The 9,952-nt window shown below is 39.4% G+C and overlaps 1 non-coding gene across 1 annotated transcript; it reads right to left on the bottom strand.

Moving 5' to 3' along the window:
* Positions 1-9,497: 9,497 nt before the first annotated feature.
* On the bottom strand, positions 9,498-9,605 carry LOC120271370. Its single transcript, XR_005539982.1, has one exon. It is a non-coding gene; the product is annotated as a small nucleolar RNA R71 (small nucleolar RNA).
* Positions 9,606-9,952: the final 347 nt, after the last annotated feature.

The raw sequence follows: 9,952 nt of genomic DNA, 5'->3' as shown, positions 1-9,952 counted from the left end.
GAGATCAGGGGTTAGTCACCGAGAGATTGGGGCTAATCTACTCACGAGGTCTCTAGGTCTCAACTATCATCATTGCATCTTTAAACCATCCTAGTTTGGAAGTTAATGACAACCCTAGATGGATTCCTTGTCCAAACACTGCCTTCTCATGCTTGATACGCCCTTGTTTATTTACATAATGGTTGGGCGAATTTATTCTCAATCGATGATCCTACTTTTCGTCAACTTACATTACAGGTGTTGAGCACTTTTCAGGCAAAGCAAGATGAAAGAAACATCCTTACTCAAAGACAAGGAGCCATTTGATTTCAAGCTTTTGGAAAATCTTATGAAATAAATCACATGGTATTCGTAAAGTATTTGGAGATTTATGATGATGAGTTCATTAACATGGTGCTTCTCGGTCGACTATACATTAACTATCCACCATACATGAGTGCGAACCAATATTGGACCTCCCTAGCACCTAATGACACTAAGAACAGTCTGAAAGCCTCTCATATGGTGAACCCCCTACACAAATATGTTCATGCTTTTATCACCCGCTCTATTGGGGATCAAAAGGACAGTACTATGGTTGTTACATAGTTAGACTTATACACCATGCATGGTATTCTTGAGAGGCACCCCATTCACCTTGGGACCTTGTGGCCGAAGCATTCATTCTTCAGGGTCAGTTTGTTTGTTTGGGAGCCATATTTGCAAGCCCATACATCACTAGGTTGATTCATTGTATGAACTTGATGGACCCTACTCAAGGCATGACCATTGTTGGGGATGTGGCACCCCTTGGAGCAACCATCTTGCGGGCAATTGGGTTATTGGAGAAGAAATGTAGCAAATACAGACTTGCCCGACACACTACCACGGGGGAATCTAGTCAGTGTGAACTAGTTGAGTTAGAGTCAGAGTCTGGTGACTCACCTACTTGTGCTACTCCTAGCAGTTCACCTCCATCAAACTTTGACTCTCGGTTTAAGATTATGGAGGATGACATTAAAGCTATACATCATGAGCAGCATGAGATGTGAGGTTAGATCTACCACCCTTCAGAGGGACAGGGGCAGCTCATAGAGCACTTCAATCAATTTATCAGCTCCTTGCTTGGGTTATCCTCACAGACCACTACCACTTCTTGCTCCATCACGCCGCCATCTGCAGTAGCTTATGATGATCTATGTTGCTTTTGAGCATGGACACTTGTTTTATTTCTGTAGTTTGTTGTTTTGCTTTACTATCTGCATGTGTGTTGCTTAGCACTAATAAGTTGGGAAGGGTTATACCCTACTAACCTTGTGTAGAACTTTATTTACTTTTATCTAGTATGTGTGTTTCACTACTCCCTGGTGTTAAATCTTTGCACTTAAATTTTTTTTTATTTGGATTGATGATGGCCTTTTTGCCTTGTAGAGCATTAAGGGCGCTTGGTGATCCTCTCCACATTCTATGGAAGCCAGACCCGACATGAATAGCTCACCATACTTTGTGTTCAGGTCACTCTTTGCCAATTGCAAAAGATAAATAAGGGAAGTTCATTTTCACCCTCCTTCATTGGTTTTATTTCATATATTACCATGTTTTTCATGATTAGTGTACATTGCGGACAATGTACAACACTAGGTGCTGGGATGGGTGTATTTCATGTGTAAGGGTCATTATTTTGATGCTACTATTACCCATGATGACTTGTTCATTTTTGTAAGATTCTTCTAGCATGGATTATTGATTGATGTGAGTTACATGCTTTTTGTGCTTTATTCAATCCTGTTTCACCTCTAGTATTGTCTTGTGCATTGAATCTTGTGTCGATGCCCTAGAAATAGCCAACTTGACTACTCTAACTCTCTTGTATGCTTAACACACAACTTTGAGTACTTGGCCTTAGAACACTAAGTTCTATCTTTTAATGAACTCTTAAAAACTTCTAAGTCTTGTTGAGCTGACCCTAGTTTTGTAGCATGTAGAATAGTCTTAAGACGTGATCTAGGGTGAATGTGAAAAAATAAATTGTGACAATAAAAATGATGACAATGAATGAAAAAAATGAAAAGAAAAAGAAAAAAAGGAGTCTATGTCAGTATACCTCAGCTAATGAAGTATGAATGCGTCTATGTAGACTGTAATCTAGTAATTGGGTGACTCTTGTGCCAAACCAGCATGTGCACCCTCTAGAAAGTTTTTTGTGTAGCCTATGTTAATCGGACTAGAGAAAAAAAAATGAAATGAAATGAAAATAAAAACCCTAGTGATCTTTTTGTCTACCTACTAGAGGTTTTGAGAAGGAAAAGGGAGTTAGTTCAAGTTTAAGAGACAGAAGGATCTTAGTTGTTTATTGAAGTATAACTTTACATTTTAAGACTTAGAACTATTTGCCTGTGGAATTATTAGTATCTAGAGCTGTACTGATTGAATTCAGTAGGCTAGACGAAGTCAAGGTAAATAAGATAGAAGATTCACACACACAACACAGACATATAAGAGGTGAGATAGGTTTTTTTTATTCTGCTTACTGTTTGTAAATCAATATCTATATATCATTTTCCATTGATTGTAGATTCTTGTATTTATTTGAGCCAGAGGTAATACATTTAGCCACTTATCATTCTCTTTGTTTTTCATGATTTGTTTGCTTGGGGACAAGCAGACACTTAGGTTTGGGCATATTTGATAAATGTCTAAATGTACATATTTTAGTATATGTATTTTATACACCTACAATATTTTATTAACAATTGATGCATTTTTCATGCTTAATCGAGTATTATTTGCTTTGCAAGGTATGGAGGAGCCATGGAGGACATGAGGATATCATTTGGGCGAAAAAGAGAAAAAAATCGAGGGTTGCTGACCGCATCAGTATTTCACTATAGCAGATTACTGTAGTTGGAGTATTGTAGCAGGAGCCAAAAACTTGATTGCTTCCCTACAAGTACACAGGATCGCCAAGTAATACCTTGTGCAAGAGCGCAAGGATCGTATTCCACGCGGCTAAGGAGCTCCTATTATTCCTCCCTCACCTATTGTCTAACCTCACAATTTAAGCATGGTGAACTACTCTAATAGTTGCAAGAAAGTGAACACATACAAGTATGACAATTACAAAACAAGACAAGTGATTTCAAGGGCAACAATGATATGCGCAAGCCTATGGATGTGGATCCCCTTGATGGTCATCATGATACATGGATGCACACTAAAGCGTAGCAAGAGTGATTTAAACTGAGGGATCTCAAGATTAGACCAACCCCAATTTCTCGGCAATTGGACCCTAATCCCATACAAATGTTGATATGGATCTCTCTCTAACCAACATCCCTACGATTGCATTAAGTACAAGGAGATCCCAAAATAAGGAAATACTTACTCTAAGTCTATCCTTATGATTTGGAGGGCTACCAACATCCAATTTCTGCCATGTCGATAAAAGCAAACCCCTTTTAGTTCATTACTGATCTAATACACTCAAGTATGTCACTAATAAATGCCTAAATTTATGCTTTTTATATGTATTTGATGTGTATGAATTGTGTATTTTATTGATGAATCGATGCCCTTTTCTGGTTTAATCATTTTACTTCTTGTTTCAGGCACAAATGAAGCCTTCGTGAGCTCAACAACAAAATTTGAGAAGAAATCGACACCAGTAACGCGTTTGAGGTCCCGGGCATTGTAGCAACACTGTAGCATCCTGAAGCACGAAAAACTTTAAGAAAATTTAAGTCTGGAAATCCTCACATGCAACCTTATGGCCGTGAAGTTAACCGTAAGGAAGCTACACTACTATAGCAATTTTACTGTAGCAACTCACTGATTTTTCGACCAGTTTCCGAGCAACCTCACAGCCCATATTATGACCGTGAGGCCACCAATAAGCTATCCTGAGAGGTCTTTTAAAAGGGGGTTAGGGCATCATTTGAAGGGTCTTTGGCCACCCCTTCTCCTCCATCATCTTTTAGGGTATTAAGGATGTGGAAGAAGGCAGATCTGAGGGGCAAATCGAAGGAAGAAGAAGGTTAAACTCAAGGGAGAAGATCTAGGATCTTGCCGGCACTGATCCGATAAGTTCCCATCATCACCTTCTATTCTTCATCTTTGGGGAGTTTGTTATGTGCTTTTCTTTGTATCTCTTATCTTTACACTTGCTTCTTTGTTGATGATGAACTAGACTGCCAAGGTCACCAGGCATCCAGTGAACCTTGGGATGAACTTGCTTTTGTAGATGTGCTTATTTAAATTTATGGCATTTGTTTGGTTTGTGATACTTACTTGGTGCTCTTTGATGTATTGTTTTGCATAAGAACTCTGTGATTCAACTTCTATGTTGTACTTGGTGCGTGACCATTGCCCTTGTACTAGACACACCAAGTTTGAAAGGGATTCATGTATGAATACGCCATGACCATCGGGTATTCCATACCCCTCCAACCCATAGGGCTGGACCTAGGTTGACTTTTGGCCATAATTAAAGAGATCCCGGCACTTAATGCAATGATAGGAGGATTTGAGCAGAATTGATTCCGACCCAGTACTTGTATGGGATTAGGGTTTATCACCGTAACCATTGGGGTAACCTATTTTTGGATGTCTCTTGGTTCATCCACCACTACCTTTGTAATTTTAGCATCCCTTTAGCTTTAGTAGTCCCGAGGGGATCCTTGCCCAGGGACCTCGAACTTTCATTGTTACTTCATTCCTTAATATATTTATAAGGTGAGCCCTAGTCCATGTGTTTATAGTTTTCTCTTTGTTATTTTCTTTATCTTGTTTTAATCTTTTATTTGGTAGATAAGACAGTGCCATCTAGAGGGAAGTAATAGCAACTCTTTGGACCCCAAGGAATACAACCCTCTCCTATGTGCACATGAGGTATTACTTGAAGACCCGTGCACTTGCAAACTCATCAAGTTTTTGGCGCCGTTGCCGGGGAACTCCAAGAATGCTAGGAAAACCTTTAGCTCACTACTCTAGTCATTTATCTTAAGTATTTGTTTATGTATGTATGTTTTACCATTTTGTGCATATTGACTTATTTTCCTTCTTTCTTGTTTTCTTTGATAGCTTATTTTTGTTAATTTTGTTGTTTTACACAGGGCCATGGATTTTCAAGAAAAATTGTTGGCTGCAAAAAATCTATGCACTTGAAGAATTTCAAGAAAAAAATTTGGCCCCGAAAATCTATGCACTTGAAGAAAAGATGGAAATTTTTTTTGCTTTGAAGAAAAGATGGAAAAACTTTTTGCCATGAAAGCAAGCCCAAGCAATTCGGATCATAATTCCTATAATCAATATGTGGGATGACACCCAAATTTTACTTCACATCATCATACACAACAATGTGAATATCCCCGCCATGAATTGCCACAAGAACCCCAAAATCAAGATCAGTGGCTTTATCATCCTCCAATTGCTCATAGTGAACAACCACTAAAATGGAAATATAGTACTGAGGAGGTCTTGGCAAAGTTCATGATAGAAACTGAAAGAAGATTTGAAGCCATTAACTCTGAACTAAAAACCAATGAAATTAGATTGAAACTCGTCAAAGCCACAGTTGATTGTTTCCATGCATCTATAGAAAGAATTGGGAATTAATTGGGAAAACTTCACCAGGAAACCTCTGATCAAGAGAAAAACAATGAACAAGCGGTAGAAGTCCTACCTATAGATGCCATTGAAGAAGAAAAGGTGGAGGATCACATTATGGACATGGAATCATGTGAGGAAATGGAAGAAGTTCAATTGACTACATTTGAAGACACTACTTGCCTCAATATTGACCATTCCATCAACCAATCAATAATTTTTAAGTGCAGAAAAGAAATTCCAGGAATTGTATTTGAAGATGTAGGTAAGAAGACAAGGTCATCCTTGAACCCACCTATGTCGCGCTTGGACAATTCCCAACAAAAAATTTTTCCTTGGAGGCCTAAGCAAATTTTATGGGCAATAGAAGTTCATCACAATAAGTTTGAAAAAAAAAATTGTTGATAGGATGTTGAAGACTCCAATTGATCCACCTATGCAAAGCTTGACAAGTTCTCAAACAAACTTGTTCCCTTCGAGACCCAAACAACACTTATGGCTGGTTCAAGGCAATTTGATGTGGGTTAAGGAAGAAAATGTGGGTAGGAGGTTGAGGCCATCAAATAATCCGCCCATGCCAAGCTTAAATAGTTCTCGACCGAATATTTTTCCATGGAGGCCCAAGCAACTTTGTGGTGGGTGATAAGTGCTTGTGTGTTAAGAATGCAAAGTATTCTTTCCTTATGATGAGCATTACTTTTATTAGGTTTTAGCGCTAATACTTGTGCATTTTTGTTACTTTAATGCATGCAGGGTTGTGAAGCCAAATGTTGAAGAAAGAAGCCAATGTAGATCGTAAATGCACTATTTGATGAAATCTTAGGAAGTAACGAACGCGAAGACATAAGTCGGGCTCAAGATATGAGAATGTGTGCCAACTTTCATGCATTCAAGCAATTACAATGATTTGGAGGGGCACAGAGGCAGTCACATTCGAGTATCCTGATTTGTGCATTGATAGCAAGATCTTAATCAATGAGGTCGTTTATTGAAGAAGCGACGTGATCTACGGCATAAACGTGTGCCCGTTTATGTTACCTCGATGGAAAACATGGATTTAGGAGTGTTTTTGACGGTACTATAGCAGGTTATTATAGCAAAACAATGTAGCAAATTACTGTAGTTGGTACTATTCATAGCTGGCTGAAAATGTGATTTCTAGAGAATCCACACGGGCGTGTGGAAATTCCATATTCCCGTGTGGAAATTCAATAGTTGCGTGTGGAACATCCACATGCCCGTGTGGATGCCCGATTCCAACCCTTTTAAAGCCGCAATTTAGCCCAATTTCAGCATCTTTCTTTCCATCTCTTCTCCAACTTTTGAGAGGCTTGTAGTTTGGGTGTAGAGAGGTATTGGAAAGGCTTTTGGAGTGGTTCTATGGCTTCGACACCGCGCTCCACTTGGAAGAAGGTTATTGAGGACACTTTCATCGGCATCGATCCGGCGAGGTGTGCCCTAAGACGGACAAGGGAACTTTTGGAGGAGACGAGGCTACTCCACAAGACCATTAATACGACTACCGAGGAGGTTTTCCTATGGACTACTTTTTTTTTACTTTTGATTTTACAATTGATTGTATCTTGCTCCATGGAGAGCTAAACCCCCTAGTGGGTGCTTGGATTTGTGAACCCTAAGGTGTATTTGCTCCTTAATTGTTGTTTTAATTGAGTTCTAATCTTAAATGTTTGATTGATTGAATACTCCCTTAGAGTGACACTAGGGTTGAGAGTTCCCATTAGTAACTCTTGTGAGTGAGTGACACACCACAAGAGTTAGACAAAGCTAGATTGGAGAGGGTTGAGAGGGTGAGTCGAGAGGTAGCAGAGTGTCCCCTTTCCCCTCCGCTGTGATTTATCCTACCTACATTTCCTCGAGTTCTTTGCGGTCACAATAGAGTGAAGTACTAGAGAATGAACTCCACTGGGGCTTAGTTGCGTGAGCGACAAAGTGAAGCGTTGAAGTCAACTCTAGTATCTGGGGCTTAATTTTGACTAGGGGCCTTTCACCTGGACCAAAGGGTTAGGTCTACACAAACGAATATGGTTTATCACTTGGAATCCCTAGAACTCCATGCAACTTTATATAGTGTGAGGTGTTGAGACTGTTCGATTTCTCTGTCGGGGCATAGTATAGAGTTAGTCACGGTTGACCTTAGATTTGGGACCGTGTATTGTAGGATCTCCATGACTCATTAATGCATTAGTTAGGAAGCATAATAGTTGATCTTGCACGTGAAACGATTATCCTATGCGGAACAATATCCGAGTACCCCACTTCTATCGATTGCCTTATCTCTCACTTATTTGTGCCTCTCATTCTTATTTCTTTTATTTATGTTTTCATTACACTTCATCAACACAAATGATAAGTGCTTGTGTGATAAGAATGCGAAGTGTTCTTTCCTTATGATGAGCATTACTTTTATCAGGCTTTAGCGCTTATCCTTGTGCATTTATGTTAGTTTCATGCATATAGGGTTGTGAAAACGAATGTCAAAGAAAGAAGCCAATGTAGATCGTGAACGCACTATTTGGACGAAATCTTGAGAAGGTTCAAACGCGAAGACATAAGTCGGGTTCAAGATGTATGAATGTGTGCCAACCTCATTGTATTTAAGTTAGCATAATGATTTTTAGGGGCACAAAGGCAATCACATTTGAATATCCCGGCTTGTGCATTGATAGCAAGATTTTTACCAATGAAGCCTTTAATTGAAGAAGCAAGGCGTTCTACAACGTAAACGTGTGCCCGTTTATGCTACCTCGATGAAAACAAGGATTCGGAAGTGTTTTGGGCCATAACTGTAGCAAGGTACAGCAGTAAAAATACTATAGCAATTTACTGGAGCAGGGTACTACATTAAAAATACTATAGAATTAGGCATGGTTGACCTTAGATTTGGGATCATGTATTGAAGGATGTCCATGACTCATTAATACATTAGTTAGGAAGCATAACAGAGGGTTTTGCACTTAAAACGATTGTCCAAGGCGGAACAATATCCGAGTACCCCATTTATATCGATTGCCTTATCTCTCCTTTACTTGTGCTTCTCTTTCTTGTCTCTTTTATTCTTGTTTACATTATATCTTGTCAACAAAATCACTATTTATCTTCATTCAGTTAAGAAACAATTTAAATATTTTTATTCACTACTCCCTGTGGATACGATACCCACTCACCTGGGATTTTATAACTCGATAAACCCGTGCACTTGCGGGACATACGCAAGGGGCCTTGTCAAGCTTTTGGGGCCGTTGCCGGGGAGTAGGCGTTTAGAGATACTGTGCACTTTGTTTTCTTAGCTATTCATTCATTCATTCTATTTCACATCTTCTTTTTCTATCATTGTTCTGATTTGGTTTCTTTCTTTTGGTGCAGCTCCAGGTTATGACCCGAGGGAACCTTTCTATATTAATTGAAGGAGATCCTAAACTTGAACGTACGCTCAGAAGAAAGGGAAAAGAACCTGTGCGAGAACCATCTAATCAAGTTGAAATAAAAGTTGAAGGGTCAAATAATATGGCAGAATAGAATGAGCAACAGAGGACACTTTCTGGTTATGCTAGACCTTCAGTTTTGGGCACACAATTGAGTATTGTGCGATGGTCGATTATAGCTCTGAACTTTGAGCTAAAGCCAGCATTCGTCCAAATGATTCAATAGCCAGCGCAGTTTAATGATTTAGCCGATGAGGAACCAAACAACCATATAGAGAACTTCTTGGAAGTTTGTGATATGCTAAAGATTAATAGTGTATCCGATGATGCTATTAGATTGAGAGCTTTCCCATTCTCTCTCAAGGGAAGAGTAAAGCAGTGGCTTCATTCCTTACCCAAAGCCTCCATCACGACTTTGAATGAGATGGTCGAAGCTTTTCTTGCTAAGTACTTTCCTCCGGGAATGTCGCCAAACTTCACAATGAGATATCATTGTTTTGTGCAGATGGAGTTGGAATCATTGTTTGAGACATGGGAGCACTTCAAGGATCTTTTGTGAAGGTGCCCATAACACGGATTTCCCGAATGGATGATTATTCAGACTTTCTATAATGGGTTGAATTCGAGTACAAGGCAACTGCTAGATGGCACCGCAGGAGGTACAATGGGGAGTAAAACACCAGAAGAAGCTTGACAGTTAATGGAAGACATGGCCATGAACAGTTATTAGTCGAATGCACGGGAAAGGGAAAAGGTGGCCGGGCTCCATGAAATAGATGCAGTAACTTCTTTGCCGGCCCAAGTGGAATCGTTAAGTAAGAAGTTAGACCTTCTAACTTCTAATAGAGTGGCAGCCGTGACTATTTGCACCGGGTGTGGTGGAGGACATTGATAAGTGCTTGAGTAGACATATTTTTATATATGTT

Source organism: Dioscorea cayenensis, chromosome 10, assembly GCF_009730915.1.
Source record: "Dioscorea cayenensis subsp. rotundata cultivar TDr96_F1 chromosome 10, TDr96_F1_v2_PseudoChromosome.rev07_lg8_w22 25.fasta, whole genome shotgun sequence".
Classification (NCBI taxonomy): Eukaryota; Viridiplantae; Streptophyta; class Magnoliopsida; order Dioscoreales; family Dioscoreaceae; genus Dioscorea; species Dioscorea cayenensis.
This window is presented reverse-complemented; position numbering and strand designations above follow the sequence as displayed.